The sequence below is a fragment of the Canis aureus genome, chromosome 22 (genome assembly GCF_053574225.1).
Source record: "Canis aureus isolate CA01 chromosome 22, VMU_Caureus_v.1.0, whole genome shotgun sequence".
In the NCBI taxonomy this organism is placed as follows: domain Eukaryota; kingdom Metazoa; phylum Chordata; class Mammalia; order Carnivora; family Canidae; genus Canis; species Canis aureus.
Genome location: NC_135632.1, coordinates 35,989,805 through 36,014,817, shown reverse-complemented (window position 1 = coordinate 36,014,817; position 25,013 = coordinate 35,989,805). Strand labels below are relative to the sequence as shown.

At 34.5% G+C, this 25,013-nt stretch overlaps 2 protein-coding genes and 1 pseudogene across 16 annotated transcripts in view; 1 reads left to right on the top strand and 2 right to left on the bottom strand.

Moving 5' to 3' along the window:
• LOC144294006 (uncharacterized) overlaps positions 1 to 25,013 on the bottom strand; it is a 230,242-nt gene that overhangs the window by 132,558 nt on the left and 72,671 nt on the right. The window contains exon 3 of one of the 10 annotated variants that reach the window (XM_077865498.1): positions 8,496 to 8,813. The exons of 8 other annotated variants lie outside the window; for them this stretch is intronic. The gene's annotated coding sequence lies outside the window, so the exon portion shown is untranslated. Of the gene's footprint in view, positions 1 to 8,495; positions 8,814 to 25,013 lie in introns of those variants that run through there. One more of the 10 variants, XM_077865493.1, reaches the window with a different exon arrangement.
• The window catches only part of SLC4A7 (solute carrier family 4 member 7), a 110,042-nt gene that overhangs the window by 15,214 nt on the left and 69,815 nt on the right, over positions 1 to 25,013 (top strand). The window lies entirely within an intron of this gene.
• On the bottom strand, positions 23,950 to 24,807 carry LOC144293591 (dnaJ homolog subfamily C member 9 pseudogene; annotated as a pseudogene).

Sequence of the window (25,013 nt, the reverse complement as noted above, 5' to 3'; positions counted from 1 at the left end):
GTAAAGTATCTGAAGTTAGTCTCTTATAACCACTTCTTATACAGATTCATTATTACTGAAAGAGTTAAATTATTTTGTAGGGATTGGACAGAATGGTCATTTTTTTTCACTGGATCATCATCTTAGCAATGGTTGTAATTATTGACCAGTGTGTTGAGTTTTTAACTGTAAAGATGGTTGTAGTGAGAATTATTTTCATATAATTGAGCTTTAGGCTTTTGATGAGTTTAAGTGTGTTTAGGCTTGATTATCATTTTTTTGCAAGGGCCTCTAAATTACTTATGCCATTCTAGAGCTGAATTCCTTTACCAGGTTTTTAAGCCTAATCTATGTTTGAGCTTTTGATGACTATAAGAGAAGTCATCAGGGGACCCTGTATAGGAATTTATATTTGTTTCTATTTTACCATGTCATAAATGTGATATGGAAACAGTATACTTCCATAATTCCTATCCTGTGAACCTTGAGTCTCTCTAGCCTGCCTTTCATTTTTATTTTTTGCTTTTGTCTATTGCTTGCATTTTCCTGTCCAGTTTAGAATCGATGGCCCATGTCTTCAGCCTCTTCCTTGTTGTTTGAGGGCATTTATCATCATGTCTCTTGGTGATAAATATTTCAGTAAATTCCTAATTCTCAATTTAACTGTGCTGAAGATACTCAGAACAGCTGGAAAAATTAAGTTACCCAGGTTGATAGATTGGTACCCCTATACATTGATGCTTCTTTCCCTCTGGTTCCTCACCAAACAGAAAATACTCCTCTAATTCTCTCCTGTGCTGTACAGTGAGCACACCAAACATTCTTGTTCTCCTCAGAATGTATCCTTTCACCCCTCAATCTTAGTAAATATTGCTACTTTCTTTGCAGAGGCAATAGAGGAAGCCAGAAGGAGCTTCATCACACTGTTATTTCGACTTGGACAGCTCAGCTGGTTCTTGTGGTGTCTTATGTAGGACTTATCAAACCTTTCCTTCCTGTGTTTCTTATCTCAGTGAATGGCACACTATCTATTTGGCTCAAATTTGAAAATGTGAGCATTGTCATGACTTTTCTCTCCCTCTGCCCAAACTCAAAATCCAGTGGATTCAGCATCCTATCTCGAATCAGTCTCCTCTCTCCATACCCTTTGATCATTGTAGTTCAGACCTCAATCTTCTTTTGCCTGGAATAACAACAGTATCTTTCCATTTGGCTTCCGGTGTTAAAGAAACAGTTATTTAAAGACACCTGCTAAGGAAGGTAAAAACAAAGTATTTAAGGGAGACCATCATGATATGGGTGTAGGGACCACTGCAGTGGAGGAGAGGGATTGGACCCAACTCTGACTCTAATGAGGATAAGAGGCATTTATATTTAGGAAGCAAGGTGGAGGTCCGTCAGTGGAAGATTACTAAAAGGAAACAGCAGAGGTAAGGGGATTCTTGTTAGAGTAACTTGGCAGAAGCTGGAAGGCAGGACAGGGGTGGTAAGGTATCCAAGGTGGTCAGACACCAAGGATGAGTGATTTTCATTAATGATTTATCAGGATTCTCACTCAAACTGGATTCTATAAGGATAAAGAGGGAAATCCCAACTCTCCTCAGAGAAGCCTGATTAAAGTTTGGTCAAAGGAGAGAGTCTTTGTCACCAGTTTTCTACATTGTTGTCTTGCTAGGGTGATCTTGGTATCAATGATTATGTTTTCCTTTTTGAAGTCCATTGCTCTCAGGATGAATCTAAAACTTATCTACATATAAATACAGTGATCTGAAGGGGCACTTGCACCCCAATGTTTACAGCAGCAATGTCCACAATAGCCAAACTATGGAAAGAGCCCAGATGTCCATCAATAGATGAATGGATAAAGAGGAGGTGGTATATGTATACACACACACACACACACACACACACACAATGGAATACTATTCAGCCATAAAAATATGAAATCTTGCAATTTGCAACCATGTGGATGGAACTAGAGGGTATTATTCTAAGCAAAATAAATCAGAGAAAGACAGTTATGATTTTACTCATGCTTATATGTGGAATTTAAGTGACAAAACAGGATCATGGGGGAGGAGAGGGAAAAGTAAAATAAGATGAAGTCAGAGAAGGAGACAAACCATAAGAGATTCTTAATCATAGGAAACAAAGTGAGGGTTGCTGGAGGGGAGAGGGGTGAGGGGTTGGGTTAACTGGGTGATGGGCATTAAGGAGGGCACATGATGTAATGAGTACTGGGTGTTGTATGCAAATGATGAATCACTAAATTCTACCTCTGGAACTAATAATACACTATATGTTAATTGAATTTAAATAAAAAAATAATGGACAGAAAATTAAAAAAATAAAAACCTATATCCTTAAAGGTCTGGCCTCTTTCCCTTTCTCTACCTTTTTTTGTCTTAACTGCTCTTTCCTCTTTTCTTCATTTCAACCATAGTCATATTTTTTAAGTTATTTGAACATACTGGAATTTCTCATCTCTGGGTCTGGGCATATGATATCCTTACTCTTAGCACAGTGCCTGGCACATAGTAGGCATTTGACAAATATCTGTTAGACGATTAAATGAATAAAGGAACAAATGAAAGTATATTGCAGAATAAGAAATATTTGAAATATGTATAGATATCTAAATGATTTAGGTAGTGAAAAGATAGACTTAAAATCTTATATTCAAATGAAGAATTTGTTGATCATGCAAGGGCAACTTGGATATTTGTCATATGATACTATATTCTCAGTAAGATGCAAATATGTATGAAATGATGGAAAATCCTTTCCATTGAACAGGCCTTTGGTATAAAGATTGGTGCTCAATTTCCTTAGATTCAAGTTTGAACACTATTTCCTGGCTATGTTATTGATTGCTTACTTTGTCTCCTAGAATTCATAAGGAAGGGGCTTCAATGAGTTTGAAACCATTATCACAATTGGAAATGCAAGTGACAGTATGTATCTTACCTATACTGGAACCAATTTTTTTTTTAACCTTTCAAAATATCCATGTTTTCAAGTGAAGGAAAAAAAAAAAAAAGAAAAAGCCATATGTGACTTGTATCAAACCTGTCTAGCAAGGAGTATTTCATTTTTACTGCTAAGAATCTTGTATACAAAAAAAAAAAAAAAGATTCTTGTATACATACAGAGGTAATAAAATTCTCTGTAAAGAAAATTATATCTCTAGGATGTTTGAGTGGCTTAGTTGATTACGTGTGCAACTCTTGATTTTGACTCGGGTTGTGATCTCAGGGTTGGGAGATTGAGTCCCACATTGGGCTCAGCTCTGGGCATGGAGCCTACTTATGATTTTCTCTCTCCCTCTCCTCTCCTCCCCTCCCCACCCCATGCATGTGCATGCACACTCTCTTTCTCAAAAAACAAAACAAAACAAAAAAGACGTTATATCTCCAAGGACCTTGAAATTAGTTGGGAAACCGTGATGAGTATGTAAAGAATAAATTCAGTTTCACTTAAATATGAAATGTGAAATTAACATAGCATAATCAGTAAAGATGATTATGTAGTAGTATGGTACTTACACCTAACATTTAGTTGTTTTGTGCCAGGAACTTGTCTAAGCTCATTACCTTCATTATCTTGTTAAATTTTTATACTTTATCAGTTTTGATACTGTTATTGTCCATATTTTACAGATGAGAACACTGAGATCCAGTGAGATTAGGTAATTTGCCCAAATTTGCCTAGTAAATTGTAGACCTGGGATTTGAATTCAGGCAATTTGACTCTAGAATCTGTACTCATTAAAGTAATGTTTTACCTTTAGCCAAAGTAAACTTGTTGACAGATCACATTTTATATATATGTGTGTGTGTGTGTGTGTGTGTGTATAGAGGCACTATTTTCAGTAGTATTTAGTGTTAATTTTACGCTAATGTAATTTATGGAGATAATCTACTGGACTAAGTCATTAATTAGAAGCTGTTTTAATTAATAAAATTCTAGGCAGTTTTTCATTATTTAAACATGGTTTTGTTTTCTGAGCCCTACTTTATTTTTTTCCTTAGCCACTTATTTTAAGGTTGCTGTTTATTTTCCAAATATGCTAACCATTGCAATGTGCACTTTGTCTTCCAAAGATTTTGTTTCTCATTTGTTGTAGTTTCTTCTTTTTAATTTTAAGATTTATTTATTTTAGAGAGCACGTGTGAGCAAAGGGGAGGAGCCAAGGGAGAGGGAGGATGAAAGAGAGAGAGAGAGAGAGAGAGAGAGAGAATCTCTAGTTGACTTCCTGCTGAGCTTGGAGCCTGACATGGGGCTGGATCCCAAGACCCTGAGATCACAACCTGAGCAGAAACCAAGAGTCTGGACACCTAACTGAATGAGCCACCCAGGTGCCCCTGTAGTTTCTTCTTTCTCTTTGTACTTGTCAGCTTATCCTTTAAAAAATTGCTTTACTTTCATATTAGTGAACATTAGGAGAGAGAGAAGAGAGAGAGACCCAAACCCAGTTTTTGATCTGTGATGTTCCTGGATGACCTCAAGTCATTTTTATTTACTTCTCTACCTTCTTTAAGCATAGAGTTACTCTTGGAAGGAACTTTTATTTTTAGTCCCATAAAATGTATCTCCTATTAGAGAACAGATATGGAAAATATTGGGAGAATGTGAAATAAAATGTCTGACCATAGTGTTTGTTTGAATTCAATTGAATTAGTTGCTTAACGTATGTAAAGTTAGATGATATGCTTTTGAATTTGAGGATAATTGCTTGATGTAATAATTGTATTTAAATTTGGGTCATTTAAAAGATAAATATTACTTGAATCTTTAAAAAAAGAACTAGTGTCTGAGTAAATAACAACCACCACTTACTGTAATTGATAAAGATCTGCCAGTTTATCTGCATAATAATTTGGCAACATTTTTTTTAAATGTTAAGTTTTTAAACTATTGCTCTTTATAATGGAACTTTTACTTTGGTAAGTAAAAGCAAGTAGAATTGTATTGAGTATTCCAGGCAGGGTCCTTTTGGTTGCCTGGGATCAGAAATATATTTAAACTTGTTATAGTTAAAGAGGGCTTTATTGTAAGTATATAGAGTTTTTGCTGGGATCCAGGAAAAGCTGAACACATTCTTCAGAAAGAGAAGAGGTGGCTTCAGAGTGCAGCTCCCTCTCTGCCTCTTCCTCACTTCCCACGTGTGGCTGCTTTGTGAGGTGCTGTTTGCCACTTGAAGTCACTCCTATCATTGTATGCATCTGCTTCAGTCTCCCCTAATTTTTGCTGTCAAGCTGATACTCTAGTCTTGATCCTCCTAAGCAGGGTTAAGACTAAGAATTTTAATTTAATTGATTAACCAAATAACTGCCTTGTGGTGAAATACATACATACAGGGACAAGTTATGATGATTTTCTAGTATATTCAGTTGATCCAAAGGAGTTAACGTAGAGGTGGTCTGTATTTCAAAAACTACTTTGAAATGTGAAGGTTTAGGCAAATAAGTCAGGCCTGAGGGGCTTGTTTTGTAATATTTTGAAAGTATACATATGTAAAAAGATTTTCATCCCACCTTTATTTTTTTAAGGCTTAGTCAATTAAATACTTTTTTTTTTAAGTATTATATTGAAACTATAGTAAGGATACACTGAGAACTGGTAGCTTTCAGTAAAACTCTTAACCTTAAATGCAAGTTCAAGATCCATTTCTGCCTGTAGAGTTCATTGCTAAATGTCATTTTTATAAAAGGACAAGGGCTTTACCAGGTATCTGGGCGTGCATGCTGACTTTTGAGGAAGAACCTGTAGATTTTGTTGGTTTGTTTTGTAGAATCTTAAATTGCTAAAAATAAATAGTAGCTCCCAATTATTTCTAAAACCAGTGGCTCCTCAATGGGTTTATGTGTTGGGATGTGTTTTTGCCTCTTAAGGGACATTTGGCATTCCTGGAGACTTTTTGTTTGTCACAACTGGGGAGAGGGGATTTATGCGCTATGGCATCTAGGAGGTAGAGGCCAGATATGCTACTAAACGTCCTACAAAGTACAGGACCTCCTCCTACAATGAAGAAGTGTCCAGCCCCAAATGTCAGGGGTGCCCAAGTTGAGAAACTGTTATATAGAATCAAGGATCATAGAGCAAAAAGGCCAAAAGGTTAAAAAGAGAGAAGATTTTGTAGTTAGAGAAATTACTCCTGCACTGATTCTGAATGCTTTAGAGGAAGTGTGAGAGAAGGAGTCATTTCTACTGAAAGCCTATGTTTAAATATATCTGAGTTTACTATGTAATCTATATTTTAACTTTGGTAATTTGGCTGTATTTAAACTAGTTTTTGGAACACCTGCACACCAATGTTTATAGCAGCAATGTCCACAATAGCCAAACTGTGGAAGGAGCCTCGGTGTCCATCGAAAGATGACTGGATAAAGAAGATCTGGTCTATGTATACAATGGAATATTACTCAGCCATTAAAAATGACAAATATCCACCATTTGCTTCGACGTGGAGCGACCTGGAGGGTATTATGCTGAGTGAAATAAGTCAATCGGAAAAGGACAAACATTATATGGTCTCATTCATTTGGGGAATATAAAATTTAGTGAACGGGAATAAAGGGAAAGGAGAGAAAATGAGTGAAAATATCAGTGAGGGTGACAAAACATGAGAGACACCTAACTCTGGGAAATGAACAAGGGGTAGTGGAAGGGGAAGTGGGCGAGGGGTTGGGGTGACTGGGTGATGGGCACTGAGTGGGGCACTTGGCGGGATGAGCACTGGGTGTTATGCTGTATGTTGGCAAATTGAACTCCAATAAAAAAATAAAAAATAAAAAAAATAAAACTGTTATACTTGATAGTTTTTTAATTCTTACCATTCAGAATATTTTTTAATTTCTTGGATAAATTTTCCTAACAGTAGTCTAAGGTTAGACCTATAAAAATGAAAAATTCTTTGTAATTAACATTTAGGAGTACTATAAATATATTCTAAGTGCAAATATAAATTGAACTAGGTCTCCTTTGTCTTTAGCATTTAAATGTGAAGTATTAATTTTAAGAAAAAAGATACTTTTCCAAGAACGGTTAATACTTTTTATGATGATGCTTTTTTTCCTGAAAAGTTTTTTTTGTTTTTTAAGATTTACTTAAATAATCTCAGCACCCAACATGGGGCTCAAACTCATGTCCCCAAGATAATGAGTCACATGCTCCACCACCTGGGCCAGCCAGGTGCCCCTGGAAAGTTTCTGATAACAGTTTTTACCTTATAGTAAGCTGTATTTTGTGAACTAGATTCTTCAGCTGTTTAATTCTTATGAAATGATAGATATACCTCAAAATATATATATATATATATATTTGGTAAAGATTTTATTTATTCATGAGAGACACAGAGAGAGAGAGGCGGAGACATTAGGTAGAGGGAGAAGCAGTCTCCATGAAGGGAGCCTGATGTGCGACTCGATCCCAGGACCCCAGATCATGACCTGAGCCCAAGGCAGAAACTCAACCACTGAGCCACCAGGTGCCTTAAAAATATGTTAAAAACAGGGATCCCTGGGTGGCACAGCGGTTTGGCGCCTGCCTTTGGCCCAGGGCGCGATCCTGGAGATCCGGGATCGAATCCCACTTCGGGCTCCCGGTGCATGGAGCCTGCTTCTCCCTCTGCCTATGTCTCTGCCTCTCTCTCTCTCTCTCTGTGTGTGACTATCACAAATAAATAAAAATTAAAAAAATATGTTAAAAACAAAATTTCTGAAATGCTATAGGTATTTAAAACAATTTAAAAAATGACTGTAAATCTACTTCAATGTAACCCAGTGGTTATTCAGTGGTATGCATAACATGCCCACCTGCAAAATATAGTTGTTATTTCCTAAATATTCTAACATATAAGTGGAATATTTATTCAATAATTCTTTCCTTCTGACCTAAATTAAACTAATGATCAGGTGTCTTAAAGCAGCTCCAAGGGAAGTTTTTCCAGTTTAGAACATCAATTTAGAGTGGTTCTCCCTGTTATCTTTAGACATTCTGCATGTCTAATAATCACCACCAGATGGCGATCTTATACGTTGGTGAAGACTGATAACTTGTTGAAAAATGAATTGGTTGTACACATTAACCAACGTGAGCTCAGCAGTAATATTTAGCAATGGTCAAAGGTGTGGATTGGCTATGCATCTCTCTGAAACATGGGACCTGTTTTCATTTGCTTTACAGAGGTTTTTCTTTTCTTGGCTCTTTGCTTCAAATTTTTCTGTGGAAACTGAAAATAATATTTCCGTAAATTTATTATAATATTGATGCTGATTTATTATTGTGTTAAGTTTTTTGCCTTTGATGGTGGCTATTTTATGGCTGTTACCAAATTTCTTATAGATTTAAAGTAGTATTTTAAAATAAGTAGGTGAATATTTTGTGACTGAGTTTTAATAAATAATGTTACCTTTTCCTCTGATACCATAAAAGCTAGTAATGACCACAATGTATGTCCATATGTAGTAAGAAAGAAATGCAGCTAAATTCCTGTCCATCGTTGTTAAAGGAGATTGTTCTTCTCATAGCTCTATTTTTTTTTTTTTTAAGAGTTTAGGAAAATATGAGAATGTGGCAATTTTAAATTAAAGAATTTAAAACATGTTTTCTCTTAAGAAAAAAACATTACCCCTCCCCCATTTCTGATCAGATAAAGAAACTTCACTGGGTCCTTTGCTGTATGTCAGCAGCATTATCTACATCATTAGCGATTACCCCTGTATTGTGTTCCTCTGTAGTAGTCCTGCCCCATCAGCAGTTTCACTTCCTGGGATGGAGGTCCAGAAGCAGATGCTCCTCCTTCTGACTCTTCTCAGAACATCAGTAGTAGCCTAACACATATCACAAGGCCTGCGTCATGAACCTCACTTCATCTTACCACGTAGGCATTATCTCACATTATCCCGAGAAGAAGGGTGAGTACAGTGCATAAGATTTTGAGAGAAAGACTACATTCACATAACTTATAACAGTATATTGTTATAATTGTTTTATTTTGAGCTATTGTTAGTCTCTTACTGTGGCTAATTTATAAATTAAACTTTTATAGTAGTTATACATGTATAGGAAAAGCATAGTATATATCGGACTTGGCACTATCTGTGGTTTCAGGCATCTGCTGGGGGATTTGGAATGCATCCGCTGCTGATAAGGTGGGGGAACTGCTGTATTGAAAAAATGACTTCACATCTATAAAGGGAACTTAAGCCGATATTATGTGTTTTTAAAACCACTTTGATTCCTGTACAGTTCTCCATCAAGCTTAAATTTCTAGATTTTTTCCCCCTTGGGCCAGTTGAATTTCACGATTAGAATTTTGTTTTAATTTCATTCTTTTCCCTGAATTTATATAAGAGAAATTAAAAAAAATCAGTATATGTGATTATATACTTTTCTGACCATGAAGCTGAGAAAATGTTTTCTTTTGCACTGTTACTACAAATTCATTATAGTTTTTATTTTTTTAAAGTTTTTATTTAAATCCCAGTTAACATACAGTGCAATATTAGTTTCAGGTGTACAATATACTGATTTTCCATTTCCATACAATACCCAGATCTTACCACATCAGCTGTACTCCTTAATCCCTATCACCTATTTCACCTGTCCCCCACCCACCTCCCCTCTGATAACCATCACAAATGAGCAAAGGGAAAAAAAAGAGAGGGGGCAAACCAAGGAATAGACTCTTAACTACAAATTCATTTTGTATTTGTGGGAATGTGTTAAGGAAAATTTTGAACCATATTCTGGCCTCATAAAATGCACTTTCAAAATGTTACTTGCCTTCCTATCAAAGTTGTATCTATTAAAACATGAATTGGTTACAGTTTTTTTTTTTCTTAAGATTTTATTTATTTATTTGAGAGAGAGAGAGAGAGTGGGTTAGAGGAAGAGGGAGAGAGAATCTGAAGCAGACTTCCCACTGAGCACAGAGCCTGTCATGGGGCTGGATCCCACAACCAGGAGGTTATGATCTAAGCCGAAACCAAGAATTGGACACTTAACTGATTGAGCCACCCAGGTGCCCTGGAATTGATCACAGTTCTGTTGAATTGATTAAAATGATAATTTTTCACTCTGACTTTTTAATGATTATCTTTGATATAATTAGGTCCTTAACATCTTTAGAGAAGCATGATCTTTGTTGAAACAGACCAACCAATATACCATCCTCCTGTACTTTATGTTCATAGAAACATTTGCTTATAAATATGTTTTATCCTTTGTAAAACATAAAAATGTGATTATATTAAACATAATTCTACAATTTGCTTTTCTTTTAATAATATTTACTGATAATCTTTTGAGTGGGACCTCCTGGTTCTGTCTCATTCTTTGTGTCTCAGTAATATATAATAGTAATTAGCTGTTTCCTTCTATTTACTTTCAGGTTGTTTTCTGTTTTTGCCAGTTTGAATAGTAAGCATGTTTGATCTTATGTTTATATTTTGATGCTTTAATTTCTGTGTAGATACTCAGAAGTGATATTGCTTCACAAAGAATATTTTTAAAGATGAAAAAAATGGATCTTGCTAGCTTATGCTCCAAAAAGTTCTGAGAAATTTATATTCCCATTGGGAATTATGAGAATGTCTATGTCTCCCTTCCTTTATCAATTTAGATGTTAATTATTTTTTTTTTTCTTTTTGCTAATCTGATGAGTAAAATTTGCTAAACCTCAACTGAGAGTGTCTATCCTTTATGGTTATTGGTCATGTGTATTTTCTCTTAAGGGAATTACTTGGTTCATATTTTTTGTCCATTTTTCTATTTTTTCTTTACTTTTTAAATCCAGAAGTTTCTTATATTAGAGATATTTAATGCTATGTCTGTCATTCTGCTAATATTTCCTATGTACTACCTTGTCTCTTTATAATGTTTTTTTTTTTTTTTGCTTTAGAGAAATAGAGTAAAATAAATCTGTATCAGTCTATTTCTTTACGGTTTCTAGATTTCTCATCTTGACTAAGAGTATATCTCCACTCCAGTAATATAAAATATCATTTAAAATTTTAAGTATTACCCTTCTAACTATCTTTATCTAGAACTTATTTTTACCTATGGTTTGATAAAGACAACTTTGTTTCATCAAATTGGAAAACCAAAGAAGTCTTTTCATTTCATAAATGAGTTACTTCTAGTTCCTTGACTCTATTTTGTCTTATAAAATATTTAATTATTGTTTCTGTGTTGGTACCACACTTTTTTGCTTATCATAGTTTTATAGTGTATTGGAATGTTTGTTAGGCAAAGTGTCCCCAAACTCCCCCTTTTTCATGATTTTATTGGAAATAGATTATCTTAGAGATAATAGAATTTTATGATTTCTGTAAAGACTGAAATCTTCAGTATTTTGCATTTTAGTATGTTTGCTTTTTATCTGGTCAGTAATTTATTGTTTTTAAGCAGGTTCTTTGTTTTCATTATATTTAAGTTATATTGAAAGAGATCTACTTGACTGTAATATTTGAGAGAGTTTTTTGAGCAGCAGGGGTTTAGTGACATTTTCTAATGGTCCAATCATAAATCTTGATTCTGAACTAGATAGTTGTGTTTAAGTAATCCTAGTAACTCCAAATGCTTTTTTAACATGGATTTAAAAATTTTAGGATTAAATGGAGGACACAGCTTACTTAGAAGGCTTCATTATATAGAACAGAATGTAATTGTTATCAGGCTTGAAATAAAAATAAAAATCTAATTAAAAACTTAGATATGGAAGGGAGACTGTAAATGAGAAACGTGTGTGTGTGTGTGTATCAGATAATGTGTGGAAAATCTTTATTTTACTTTTTGTAAAGTAAGTAGATAGTACCTAAAATGATATATTACTTAAAATTATGATGGCAACTTTAGCTACCGAGGACAGTTATAAGACAAAAACAAAGTAGTTCTGTCTGGTGAGTAGACATGGTATGCGTATGGGTGGAGTGCTTATTCAGGGAGACTTGTGTAAGTCTTGATTTCTTCTACCATGTACAGGTTAATTTAATAATTTACTTCCAAATGAAGTTTGCATGTAGTGATACAGGAAAATCTTTAGGATATATATATTTTAAAGTTAATTTATTTGAGAGAGAGCAGAAGCAGGGGGAGAGGGAGAAGCAGAAGCACGCTCTCCACTGTGCAGGAAGCCCATTTCTGGGGTCCCATCACAGGACCCCAGGATTATGACCTGAGCTGAAGGCAGATGTTTAACCGACTGAGCTACCCAGGCACCCTAGGATATATTTTTAAATTGGAACAGAGCAAGTTATGTATTTAACAGTGAATTGTATGTGGCTACCTTTTTTGTAAGAATATATATACTTCTATTTGCATTACAGAAATAGAGGCAAGGTTGAAAATAGAGCAGAGAGAACAGGGAATAAAGGAGACCGTTTTGATTCATGTAAATGTATGGCTAAATGAAATAAGCCAGCTATAGAATAACAAATATAGTATGCTCTGGCTTGTATCAGACTCATAGAAGCAGAGGGTAGAATGAATGGTTGCCAGGGGCTGTAGGTTGGAGGCAATGAGGGGGATGATGGTCAAAAGGTACAAAGTTTCAGTTACACAAGAAAATTAAGTCCAGGAGATATGTTATACAGACTAGTGCCTATGGCTAACAGTACTGTATTATATACTTAAATTATTTTGACAGACTAAGTCAGGTGTTCTTACCACACACACAATAATAATGGGTGGGAGGAAACTTTGGGAGATGATAGATACGTCAGTAGCCTTGATGGTGGGTGATGGTTTTATGGGTGTGTATCCCCAAGCTCACCGAGTTGTATGTATGTACAACTTCCTGCATGTCAATCATACCACAATAGATTGCCTTAGAAATGAGGATTGCTGAAAAATCTTTAAAGAAATAGCCATATTTAAAATTTGGAGCTTCTATTCTGGGTTAATCTTTTTATTTTATCAAGACAGTGGTAGAATAAAACTTACTTTACCTTTCTACATAATCTGTAAATTTGATTTTTAAAGTTTGAGTATTGGTTTTAGTAGTGCCCAGGATACTGTCACAACAGATGACAGGTTGGAGAAATGGATCTTTTGTATTTTAAGAGGTAATTTTGTTTTGCAATTTGGGAAATTAAAAATTTGTGTGTACCTAATTCCTTCTTTTCCCCCCAGGGTCCTTTTAACTTTCCTTTCTGTCCCCTTCCCTTCCTTCCTTCCTTCCACCTAATCCCTATGCTCAGGGTTTTTATAATCCAGTGTGGGAGACCTATGGCTGACTAGGATATTAAGCTCTTAAATACTAGTGGGGAGGGCCAAGATTTTCTCCCGGAGGTAAATTTCAAGAGGTTATTGTAGGAATTGCTATTGAACCTAACTGCAGATGTTTTTCATTCTGGGTGTGATGTATTGAGAATATTTTAAATTGGTGACCAACGTATATCTTTTGTATTCGTTTTTTAAGAATTTATGTTTATTGGGCAGCCCAGGTGGCTCAGCGGTTTAGCGCTGCCTTCAGCCCAGGGGGGGCCCTGGGATCAAGTCCCACGTCGGGCTCCCTGCAAGGAGCCTGCTTCTCCCTCTGCCTGTGTCTCTCTCTCTCTCTCTGTGTCTCTCATGAATAAATAAAAATTAAAAAAATCTTAAAAAAAAGAATTTATGTTTATTTGCCAACTATAAATCATAAAAAGTTAGATATTATAAAAATGCAAAAAAATGCGATTAATTCTATGTTTTAGGGTAGCTGTTGATGTCATTGGGGTTTCTAATTCTTAGAGAAGTTTAATAAACTGGAAGCTTTAGTTTGAAGGCTATGGCATGTCTTTTGGGTGGTATCTATAGTTTCATATGGAGAAGTGGAAAATTAAAAAAAAAGTGTTCCTTCTGTTTGATATATTATTTCAGTTTTAAATTCTTTGTTATTTATCTGGTATATGTCATCAATGAATTTTACAGGATTAGCTGGTAGTAAGATTTCATTTTTGTGAAATAGATATTTCTATAAAAAATATTTATTTGCTTTGTTAAAATAAAGGCTTTGATGGTACCAGGGAGTAAATATGTTTATCCAAAGAGAATGTTTTTAGTTTAATTCAAATTATATTTATTTTTTAAAAAGATTTTTTAATTAATTCATTAATTAGAGGAACAGTGAATGGGGGGAAGGGTAGAGGGAGAGTGAGGAGGAGTCTCTTTCCTGAGCAGGGAGCACAGGGCCCTGAGATCACAACCTGAGCCAAAGGAAGATACTTAACCAACTGAGCCATCCAGGCACCCTAAATTAAGATTACATTTTATATGAATTTGGTAAACATTTTATCTTGTTCATTCATGTTCAGTTAGAATTTTGTTTTAATCTATAGTTGGAATTTTTTTCTTAAATTTCTTTATACACTGTTGCAGTAGAGGGTAAAGTATGGACTGAGAAAGGCTAGGTTTGAATCCTAAACCTGCTACTTACTAGAGCTGTGACTTTGGAGAAGAAATTTTACCTCTGTGAGCTTTAGTTACAGTTGAGAGGATTAAATGAAATATCTGAAGGTGAAATATGCTATATAGAACTATATATCACGTGTTGTACAGTTTTGGCACATAATAGGTTCTCGTTAAGTATTTTTATTATTTTCTAGAAACCCAGAATGATAGAATGATACTTTAGTCTTCGTTAAAATGTTTTTTGAATAAACAGTATATCAAAGAAAAACTAAAAAGAATAAAATCCACCCACAGCTAGTAATTAAGCTCTGTGACCAATATGGGGCTTAAACTCACGACCCCGAGATCAAGAGTTGCATGCTCCAGTGACTGAGCCAGGTATGCAACCCTTCACCTACAACTTTTTAATTCTGTATTTTAAACATAGAATGTTTTACAGTAGTTCTAAAAGTGCTACCCATGGACCTCTGGCAGTCCCTGAGATCAGGGGATCTCTAAGGTCAAAACTATTTTTATAGTGGTGGTAAGACATTATTTGCCTTTTCCATTGTTGTGGAATTTGTACTGATGGTGCAAAAGCAGTGATGAGTAAAACTGCTCATCCCTTAGCTCAAAACAAGGCAGAGGCACCAAACAGCACTGGTAGGCATTCTCAGATTAAAAAGTGAAACAGATTTTCACTTAAGAATGTCCTTGATGAAAAAGAAAGAACTATTTTGAGTCTTTGAGTGTACATTGCTCTAATATTCTGAATGACAAAATAGGAAGTCTGCATGAAAACACTTCTGTTACATACTAAAGTACTAGTAATTGTCTGGAGTAAAAGAACTGGTGTGATTGCTTAAAACTAGCTGCCCCCCCCCCCTTTTTTTTTTTTTTTTTTTTTGTTACTTGAAAATAACTGCACACTAAACTCTGGTTATTCAGACTTGACTTTTGGCAGTTATTCCCTAAGAAAGAAATGAAGTGAACCTACCACTTCAAGAAAAACAACTGCTGGTATTTCTAGTATTTGTTACCAATGATAGTACCTCTAGCTTTCCTGATAGAACAAGAAATTTGGAAAACTTTTATCTGCCAGCCTGTCAGTTTCTCAGTGCTTGAATTTCTCTGATGAGGTTATTGCTGATATTAACAAATGCATTTTTTAAAATGTATAATGTGAAGTTTGGAAAAGTTCTAGTACCCAGTGAATGCATATTTTACAAATGGGTGAGAGAACCATATTAAGTGCACGGTAGACCAATGGATTTCAGTATACATGTATGGAAATAATCATTTGAAAGGTTTTAGATTCTACTTTGCAAAAACCTTTAAGAAATGACTGCTTTTTGGAGTGCCCAGCTGGCTCAGTAGGTAGGGCATGTGACTTTTGATTTCAAGGTTCTGAGCATAGAGCTTACTTAAATAAATAAAAATTAGAAAAAGATTACTTTTTGAATTTGGTGAAATATCAAAGAGGAATACCATAGTTACCTGAGAAGAGTATTAAAGCACTCCTCTGTTTTCCAATAGAGTATTGTGTGGGCCTGGAATTTTTTATGTAATTCTACTTAAATAAATCATATCCTTGATTGGGGAAGCAGATATGAGAATCTAATTGTCCTCCATTAAGTTGGATATTAGAGATATGCAAAAATATAGAAGCCCTTTTTTCTCACTAAATTTTTTATTTTGGAAAAGGATTTTTTATTATTTTTTAAAGATTTTATTTATTCATTCATGAGAAACAGAGAGACGGAGAGGTAGAGACACAGGCAGAGGGAGAAGCAGGCTCCATTCAGGGAGCCTGATGTGGGACTCGATCCCAGGTCTCCAGGATCATGCTCTGGGCCGAAGGTGGCGCTAAACCGCTGAGCCACCCAGGCTGCCCTAGGATTTTTTATTAAAATGCAATTTATGTTAATGTGCAATGATTTTATTACTTTAAATTGAAATTAAATGTTTTAAAGTTATCTCAATTTTACTTCCAGTATAGTAAATACAGATGTTAAACTTGTATAAACTAAGGTCCTCTGAAGTCTTCCATAGGTTTTAAAGAGTGTAAAGTGATCTAGAGTCTGGAGTTCTTCTCATTTACTTTTTTCTCTTTTGGCTGTTATCTATATGGATACTTAATTTTGGTAAAATAATTGTAAAGCATAATATGATTTGTTAATCTTGTTATTATTATAGTTGTGATAAATTGATAGAAATATTAATGATAAAAAGGTAAAACTTTCTTCAGATGAAAACCTATTTGGATCTTCCTGAAATTAAGTGAAAGGGCTAGATTTAACCAGTTATGTTGTTGGCAGTTTATTCTCTAAGATCTATCTATCTACTTTCACACTCACTCTCATAGCCATCCCCATGTATCCTTAGAGTATGCTCTCTTTTGAACTAATGTTACAGAAAGGTTTCAGTTTAAAACTGGTTGCTACATTTCTCTTTTGGTATCTTAAATTATATTATGCTCCCAGTCTCTTTTGCTGTGACCCTGTATAAGTTGTCATTATTAGCTTGGAAGATTAGGTAACTTAGAAGGCTGTGATTGGCTGTACCATAAAAGCAACTTAGGAGAGTTCATCTGTGCAAAGCACAGTGACCTAAATCAGATATGTACTCACTGTCCCTGGAATCTTCAAGGGGCTTAACTATATTACATTGTCAAAGACAAGGCATTTATATATTACCATGGAAAGATTTCGCCTGGAGAAGAAGTTACCTGTATGTACCTGGTTATGATCTTGTGTTTTATTTACAAACACATTTGAGTTTTTTAGTTTAATAGTGTAGCTTGAAGAAATGTCAGGCTTATTAGCACTGGCTTAGAATAGTATCATCCTCTATGTCCTTGGCTGTGGAAGTCATATGCTGAAAAGAGTAAATCCTGTGTAAAGTTAGCAGTGTTTGTAGCATTTATTATTCTATAAAATTAGTTTTTTGATCACTTAATATTATTTGAATGAGTCTTTTAAAAATTTTGTTTGGCCACGATATTGGGAAAGAAATCACTTTGTCTTAATGGTTAAGTATGTTTTGAATATAAATATTTGATAACGCTTTGTGGTTATAACTATAATTTATTGGATGTGTTAACTTTTGAGCTGTAACCATATGTCTTATATAATGAAGAAATCAATTTGTGATAGAGATCATCTGATGCTATTTTAATAACAGATTTTATAAACCTCAAGTGTCCAAAAGGGATATAAGACTAGATTTGTAAATATATTAAGTAATCTTATAACATTCTTTTTTCCCTGTTAATATTATACCTTTGACATGTTGAAGTTTGATTTTTGATCATTTGACCAAGAAAATACGTATCACAGATTTTACTTTTTCAAGTAGGAAAAATGACTTATGGGAAGACTTAGTAAATGTGTTAATGTAGTTAAAAAGTCTGTTTCAGATAGTTTGATCCTCAGATAGGCAATTCCTGCCTGTGAATTGAATTTTGATTTTATCATGTGTTGATAATGGGCTTTTTTGTTTATAAACTGATTTACTACATTTCAAAATATTAAGTACCTTTGTATGTTTGACCTTTAATTGTGTTCATAAGGAATCTTTAAGTGAATCTAGTGAATTTTTAACTGAGTAGTTTTGTCCTTTGAAACATATTCAACATTCCAGTATTTAATATTAGAGAGTTTACTAAGAATCCTGCTTGATGCTTAGGATATAGTAGTGAGCAAAACAAATGATTTCCCTTTTCTTGGAACTTACTGTTCTACTGGAAGATAGGAGAAAGAAGTTAAGTAAGTAGTTACATAAGTATGTAAAGAACATTAAATAAGGAGTTACATAAATATGTAATTATAAGTTTTAACAGATGGTGTAAAGAAAAGTACTGTGTGTTCTCAGTATATATTATAGTGATCCTGGTCTGTTTAGCGGATAAAGAACCCACATAAGTGGAACTCTATAGAGAGCTGGCTTTTAACTTCAGTTTTTTTCACCGCTCACAGTGTGATCTTAAGTCAGTTAAGCTGTGTGTGTGTGTGTGTGTGTGTGTGTGTGCGTGTGTGTGTGTTATATATAAAATCTGAACATTGAACTGCAAAAGTAAAGCCTGTTGATACCTATGAGTCTGTGGGGTCTCATTCATTAAGGTTAGGAATGGAAAAGAGAATTCATTTACCTCTGGAATTTTTATCATGGGGAGCCACTTAGCTGTAAATTAACTGTTAAGCTGGACATTTGATTGTATTACAGATTTTCATTCATTGATTCATCCCTGGTACCTGGAATAATGCTTGGCTCATAGTATGCACTTAGTAAATATTTGTTGAATGAATGAATGAGTTCCTTAATTCCTAGTCTTTAAAGGAATGAAACTTCTATTATGATCTGTTAGATTTACGGGGAACAGTGGTATTAAACAGGGGAAGGCAAACCAACTATATCGCTCAGGGATTTTCTGGCTGTCTCCTGTTGATTTTCAGTAGAAAACTGCAGTGGAACCCTAAAAATACCCTGGTTATGATAGCCTTCATGCTAACTGGAGATGGGGAATCTTGACAACATCAACTGGACCTTCTTTTGCCAAAAAACATCGATTGGATCTTTGTGTTTGTGTGTATATGTGTGGGTTTTCCCTTTTGTGCGGAATGCCTGTGCTTTTCTATACATTTTAATTATTAATAAAGGTGAAACAGTTTTTTTGAAAGCCTGTTTTGGAAATACATTTTATTATGCTTATTTCTGTTGATAAACATATATATATATTTGATAACCCTAAAATAAATGATTCACATATGTTTTTTGGTGTTTGTGTACTGAATTGGAACTTGTAATCGATGCATCTCCCCAAAGAAATAATGTAATAAATATTTGTATTTATAATTTCAAATGGAACGCTGGTGAGGCTTTCCATTTGTCTATGACTCTTGTGCCTTATAATGAAGCATATGACAATAAAGGGTGTCACTAGCAGTCCTGTTTATTATTGGAGGCCATGACTAATTTTTATTCCTCAGACCTCTTAGTTTTCATATTCTTACACTCTTTGTTTTCTTCACTTTTTTCTATTGAAATTCTTTCTTAAAATTCATTGTCTTTAGTTATAACACTGGTATTCGAAATATATTTCTGAAGGCTTTTTGTTCAATGTCTGAATCTATCTAGTTCCTCCTCTGTCTGGGGACAAAGCATTTTTCTCAAGGCTTGCATTTTTTTTTTCCCCCTGTGGGAATTGCATGATTGCCTGAGTTTGAAATTTTAAATTTGCAATAATTTCCCATATACCTTATATCTTTTCTGCTTTTTTTAGAGTAATGAGTGAATGGTAAATGTCAAGTGAGTTCTTCAGAAACTATGAATATCATTCTTTGGCTTTTTATTTTATGAAATGGTAGTCATTGATGATTGATCTCCCTTTAACTGGATTGAAAAAGATGATTTTCCTTATTCTTAAGCTTTTTGCCCATAAATTAATTTTTCTAATTAAGTTCAACTCGTGGTGGTAGATGGAGATATGGTTAGCAATTAAAATTTTTTGGGGGGGAAAACATTGTTATTTATATATACTTTGATAAATTGCCCTACACATTTTTGGGGAAAATAGATAGACATACAAATCAACTTTTAGAGCACTATTTATAGGTTTAGGGTTCTTTGTATTACAATGAAAATGTATAATTTGGCAATATTTTCTTATGAATGATACGTACTTTTCATTTTCTGAAGGATTAAGGCAAATGTAAATGAAATTGACTAGCCCCAGGCAGGCCTGCTAAAATGATTAAGGGTATGAAGTAGTCTTCATTGAAGAGCAATTTAAATAAGTAGAACTTTATTATTTATTTATTTATTTATTATTATTATTTTTTAAAGATTTTATTTGTTTATTCATGAGAGAGAGAGGCAGAGAAACAGCAGGTTTCATGCAGGGAGTCTGACGTGGGACTCGATCCCGAGTCTCCAGGATCAGGCCCCTGGGCTGAAAGCGGAGTAAACCTCTGAGCCACCTGGGCTGCCCAATAAGTAGAACTTTAGTCCTAATCATAATCCAGGTACATGGTATTCAAACTTTGGTGTGCACCAGAATCACATAAGGAGGTTATTTAACATAGAGATACTTGCTCTCCACCTTAACCTACTGAATGAGCATGTCTAATATAGAGCAAGGGGAGATGAATTCTAATAAGCTCTTTTAGGTGTGTCTGAATTTTTAATACATTAAAAAAAGTCTTTTAAAGTAATAGTTTTATATCCTTAGGAAAGTTAGTTGCTATATCTTGGTATTTTTCTCCTAGATACTTATGTATGCATTTCCTGTGAATAATTCTTCTATACAACCATAATACTATTTTATAATGTATTTTAAATCCTTATTTCAGTTTTTTAAAATAAAGATTTTGTTTATTTTTTCATGAGAGACACACAGAGAGAGAGAGAGAGAGAGAGGCAGAGACATAGGCAGAGGTAGAAGAAGGCTCCTTTCAGGGCAGAGAGAGAGGCAGAGACATAGGCAAAGGTAGAAGAAGGCTCCTTTCAGGGCCCCCAGATCACGAACTGAGCCAAAGACAGACTCTCAACTGCTGAGCCACCCAGGTTTCCCCTTATTTCAGTTTTAATTAGGAAACTAATTCTTCTTAAATCAATCCAGTATAAAGCATTTTTTTTTTTTGAAAGAAACATGGAATAGTTTCCTCATTTAGTTCAGTAAAAACATGGGGGCATTTTCTGTGGGTTATGTACTTGTGCTTGGCATTTTCATGTAGTATCTACTCCCACCATGCTTCCAGGTAGATATATGCTCTGTAGACGAGGACCAAGGTAGATAGGTAAGGACTTTCAGAAGATTGCATACTTAAATCTCCCTCCATATTCACATCTCTAAAAATAAAGTAATATAAACAATAAGAAATTTGGAGGTAATCAATTTGCCTGCCAGAGGTAATCAATTTTACTATTTTCTTGTATGTCTTCCAGTGTTTCATTTTGCAAATTCAAATGTTACTATTCTGGGGATTTTCTAACAAAGTAGCAGACCTTATATATAGTTTTCGTATGTATTTCATTTTATAATAGGTCGTAGGTATTTTTCATGCCAGTGCATAGAGTGTTCTCCTCCCCGCCCTGCCGTAGCTTGGTGTTCCTTTAGCATAGCCATCCCTCTATTAAGGGGCTCTTGAATTGTGTCTGGTCTTTTCTTTTTATAAGCTGCAGTAAATAACCTTGTACATGTGTCATTTCATACACAGAGAGGCCAATTCTTTATTGTCTTCTTTGTTATGGAGCACTTATAATCTGGTTAGTAACCTTATTTTATAAATAGAAATGGAATAGGAATTTGAAACCAAGGCAAAATAATCAAGATTAGAGGGAGTCAATCATATATTGAGATAGTTTGGGTGCTTTTTTTTTTATTCTGGAATTACACCTATTTGAATTTACTCAGTACCTTGGCTTTATTTCATTTTAGTAAGACCTTATAGGCATTGGCTTATGTCACTAATTTATCTGATATTAAGAAAGAAAACATTTTGATATCAGAGGTTGCTGTTTGCTGTTACTAGTTTTAGTTTTCCACTATATTCTTGGAGTCAAAAAATGAAGTTTTATCTAGATGCAAATATAAAAATAACTCACATACTAACAGACTGAAATTTGAATTTATTTTTTAATTTAAAAATTACTTTTTAAATTACTAAAATGTGTTTATTATAACAAAATTAAGCACTACATGATTGTCTCTGTGTCTTTGCTTTCCTAATTGTCAATATGAGACAGTGTTAATTTGAAGATTAGCCTTCCAGATATTTATTACTACGTAATGCATTTTTTGTACATGCTTTAAAGAACACAAGTGTACTTTATATAATATATAAACATACTCTATATTTAGAAATATAGCTTGAGGCATTATCCTAAAATGATAGGAATTTAAAATGCAATATATTTGTTTTAGAAATGAATTGTTCGCTTAAAACATCGATGGTTTTTGTTCTAGGGGATTTTCAACATATAGTTTTATGCAGCCTGCATACTTTGTTGAATTACTTGTAATATGTTAAAATGACCAGTTTGTCATTTGGCCTACCTAATGTTTGCATTGGTAGCAGATTGCCTTTTTGATTCATGTTTCACAGTTGTTGAAAAGCTACGAAAAGTTTTTAAGAGAAGGGAGAAATGCCAGTGTTGCTCCCCCTTCTTTACAGTGCTAGTATTGTAAATTTCTTATACTCTTAAAGTTTGAACTTTAGTTTGTTCTACAAATGAAAACATTCTTACTGAAAACCCAGTTAGTTGCAATAAAATAATATTCTTACTTGGCTTTAAGTTAAGTGACTTAATAAAGTTTCACAGATACTATTGAATGGGAATAAGCTGGGTGGGCCATGAGGATGTGGTGGACAGCCTTTTCTTTTAGCATGCCACTTTTTGCACATATTGAGAGCATTTTTATAAGGTAGATGTTTAGATGTCCAACTTAAGGTATTTTTGAGTGTTAGCTAATAGTGTTGTCAGTGCATCTAAACGTGTATCTGTAGAAATGAAAAGGGTTTTTGTTTGTTAGCGGTAAGAGTAAAATGTATTGTTTTGCTTCCTGTCTTGGCTAGGGCCCCTGCTAATGAAAGTTTAGAATGGGATCAGTTAATCCCTTTTAGAATACACAGTATGCTACCTTTTGGGACAGTCAACTTTTAGGAGACACTTTTCTTGTACCTGTCCATGAAATTACTGGAGGAGAGGTAAAGGTTTTAGAGTATGACATGTTTAGTGAATGGTAATTACTAATTACATTCTCTTGTGCTTCTTGTTTTTTTTTGTGTGTATGTGTGTATTTTTGCATTTCCTAGTTTAGCCTCTCCTCATTACTACAGATGTTTGATTGTTGTGAGGCAGTTTGATGAACCATACATACTGTTGTCAGTTGTCTTTCTTAGTCCATTATGTCCATTATATGAAAATACATAGTTCACTTTCCACTCCTTTAGAATGGAGCCTTAGCAAGTCTGACTTCTCTGAGTTTTCTATATTAAATTGAACATCAGTCCTTCAAAGTCCTATGCAGCAACCTCTTGATAGCTAAGTCTATTTGATTATATATTTAGAAATCTAACTTGCAGAAAGTAAGTTTGGATGTCAAGAGATCTGCATTGCCTTAATGTACTGTGTCTGGTTCTAACTTTTGGGAAGCAAATAGTGAGAGTTTGGATAGCAGAAGATTTATTAAGAACTTAATTAACTAATTCAGTTCCTGAATTTAAAAATAGAATTTAGACATAGAGTTTGAATAGCAAGGAAAAATTGTGTATGAGTCTACTTTGTATACATTGAAAAAAGCTATACACCAAAGTATGATATCGTAGATCAAAAGTTGGAGGAGACTTTATAAGATCATTTTAACCAACCTCCTATTTAATCCATTCTTAAATTGTCTTCTAGTTTATGCTTGGACATTGAAAGTGTCTAGAAGCTAACTGTGTTACTGTTCTCTCTGGTTTATTATTCTGAGTGTTAGAGGAGATCCTGGACAATAAGATCAGCCATAAAATGGGAATGGCTGGGAGCATCTTGCAAAATTTGAGAAGTACTGTAATTGGATGGATAAAAAAGTAATCATATTCTGGAAAAATGATATTCAGTGGAGTAGTAACAATGTTATAATTAATGTTACTATTATTATTTTATTAATTAAATCTCTTATCTCTAGTTTTCTCTGTTGCCTGCAAAATTACCAGTTACAGCATAAGGACCTTTAAAGGGAATGAATTAGATTATTTCTTTTCTTTTTTGGAAGTTCTTTCTTTTCTTGCTGTGGAATGTTTGTAGTACTTTGACTCCATCTGAACCAGAACATTGTCCATTTCCTGTTGCCCATCCTTTTGCCTGCTTTGAACAACTGATTTCAGGTTGTCCATCTCTTTCTTCCTCAAGCCTCTAGCCCTTTCCAGGTCATTTCTGGATCTTTAGCCTCTTGCTGGATCATCTTTTCCCTTGCATTCATCTTTTGCTTTGATTCTTTGATAAAGGCATTATAGGATGGGACTGGTTTGCTGAATGAGGTTCCATATCCTGGGTTCCTCAGTGTACTACACATACAGCATGGACTGTGTGAGCTGATCTTTGTCAAAACTCTTGAAGTTCAGATAGACTTGTATAATACCGCCAGTTCTTCCTCAGAACCTTTATATATCTCTCCAAACTCTTGAATATCTTCCTTCAGTATGTCTTCCCACTCCATGGCTTGTTTGAACATAGCAGAGTCCTTGTTCACTGTTGCCAGCTCATTGTACACTGGTCTCTAGTCTTAAAATGGAATATACTATCCTGAGGAACTGGAAGTGTTGATGTCTTCTTTGCCCACCCAGTCTGGGTGCACCTGTTGAGATGCATTGTGGTAGTCATGTTGGGTAAGGTGCAGGGCCTCCTAGCAATGGTAAAGGTTGGGAAAGTTTCCTTGCACAGCTACAGCTGACCTATGCTGGGCATAGGTTCAGAGTGGGCTACAGCTCAAATTGAAGACTTTTGAGGAAAGGAAATTTGCTCATCTGTTTCTGTCTGTCCACAGAATCTTGAGCACACTAGTATCCTTTCTAAGTTAAGTTAGAAGTTGAGAAGAGAAGGTAATGCTAAAATTTTATTCTTTTAGAAATACTCTATGCAGTATTTTACAATAAGTATTTTTTGTTGTTGTT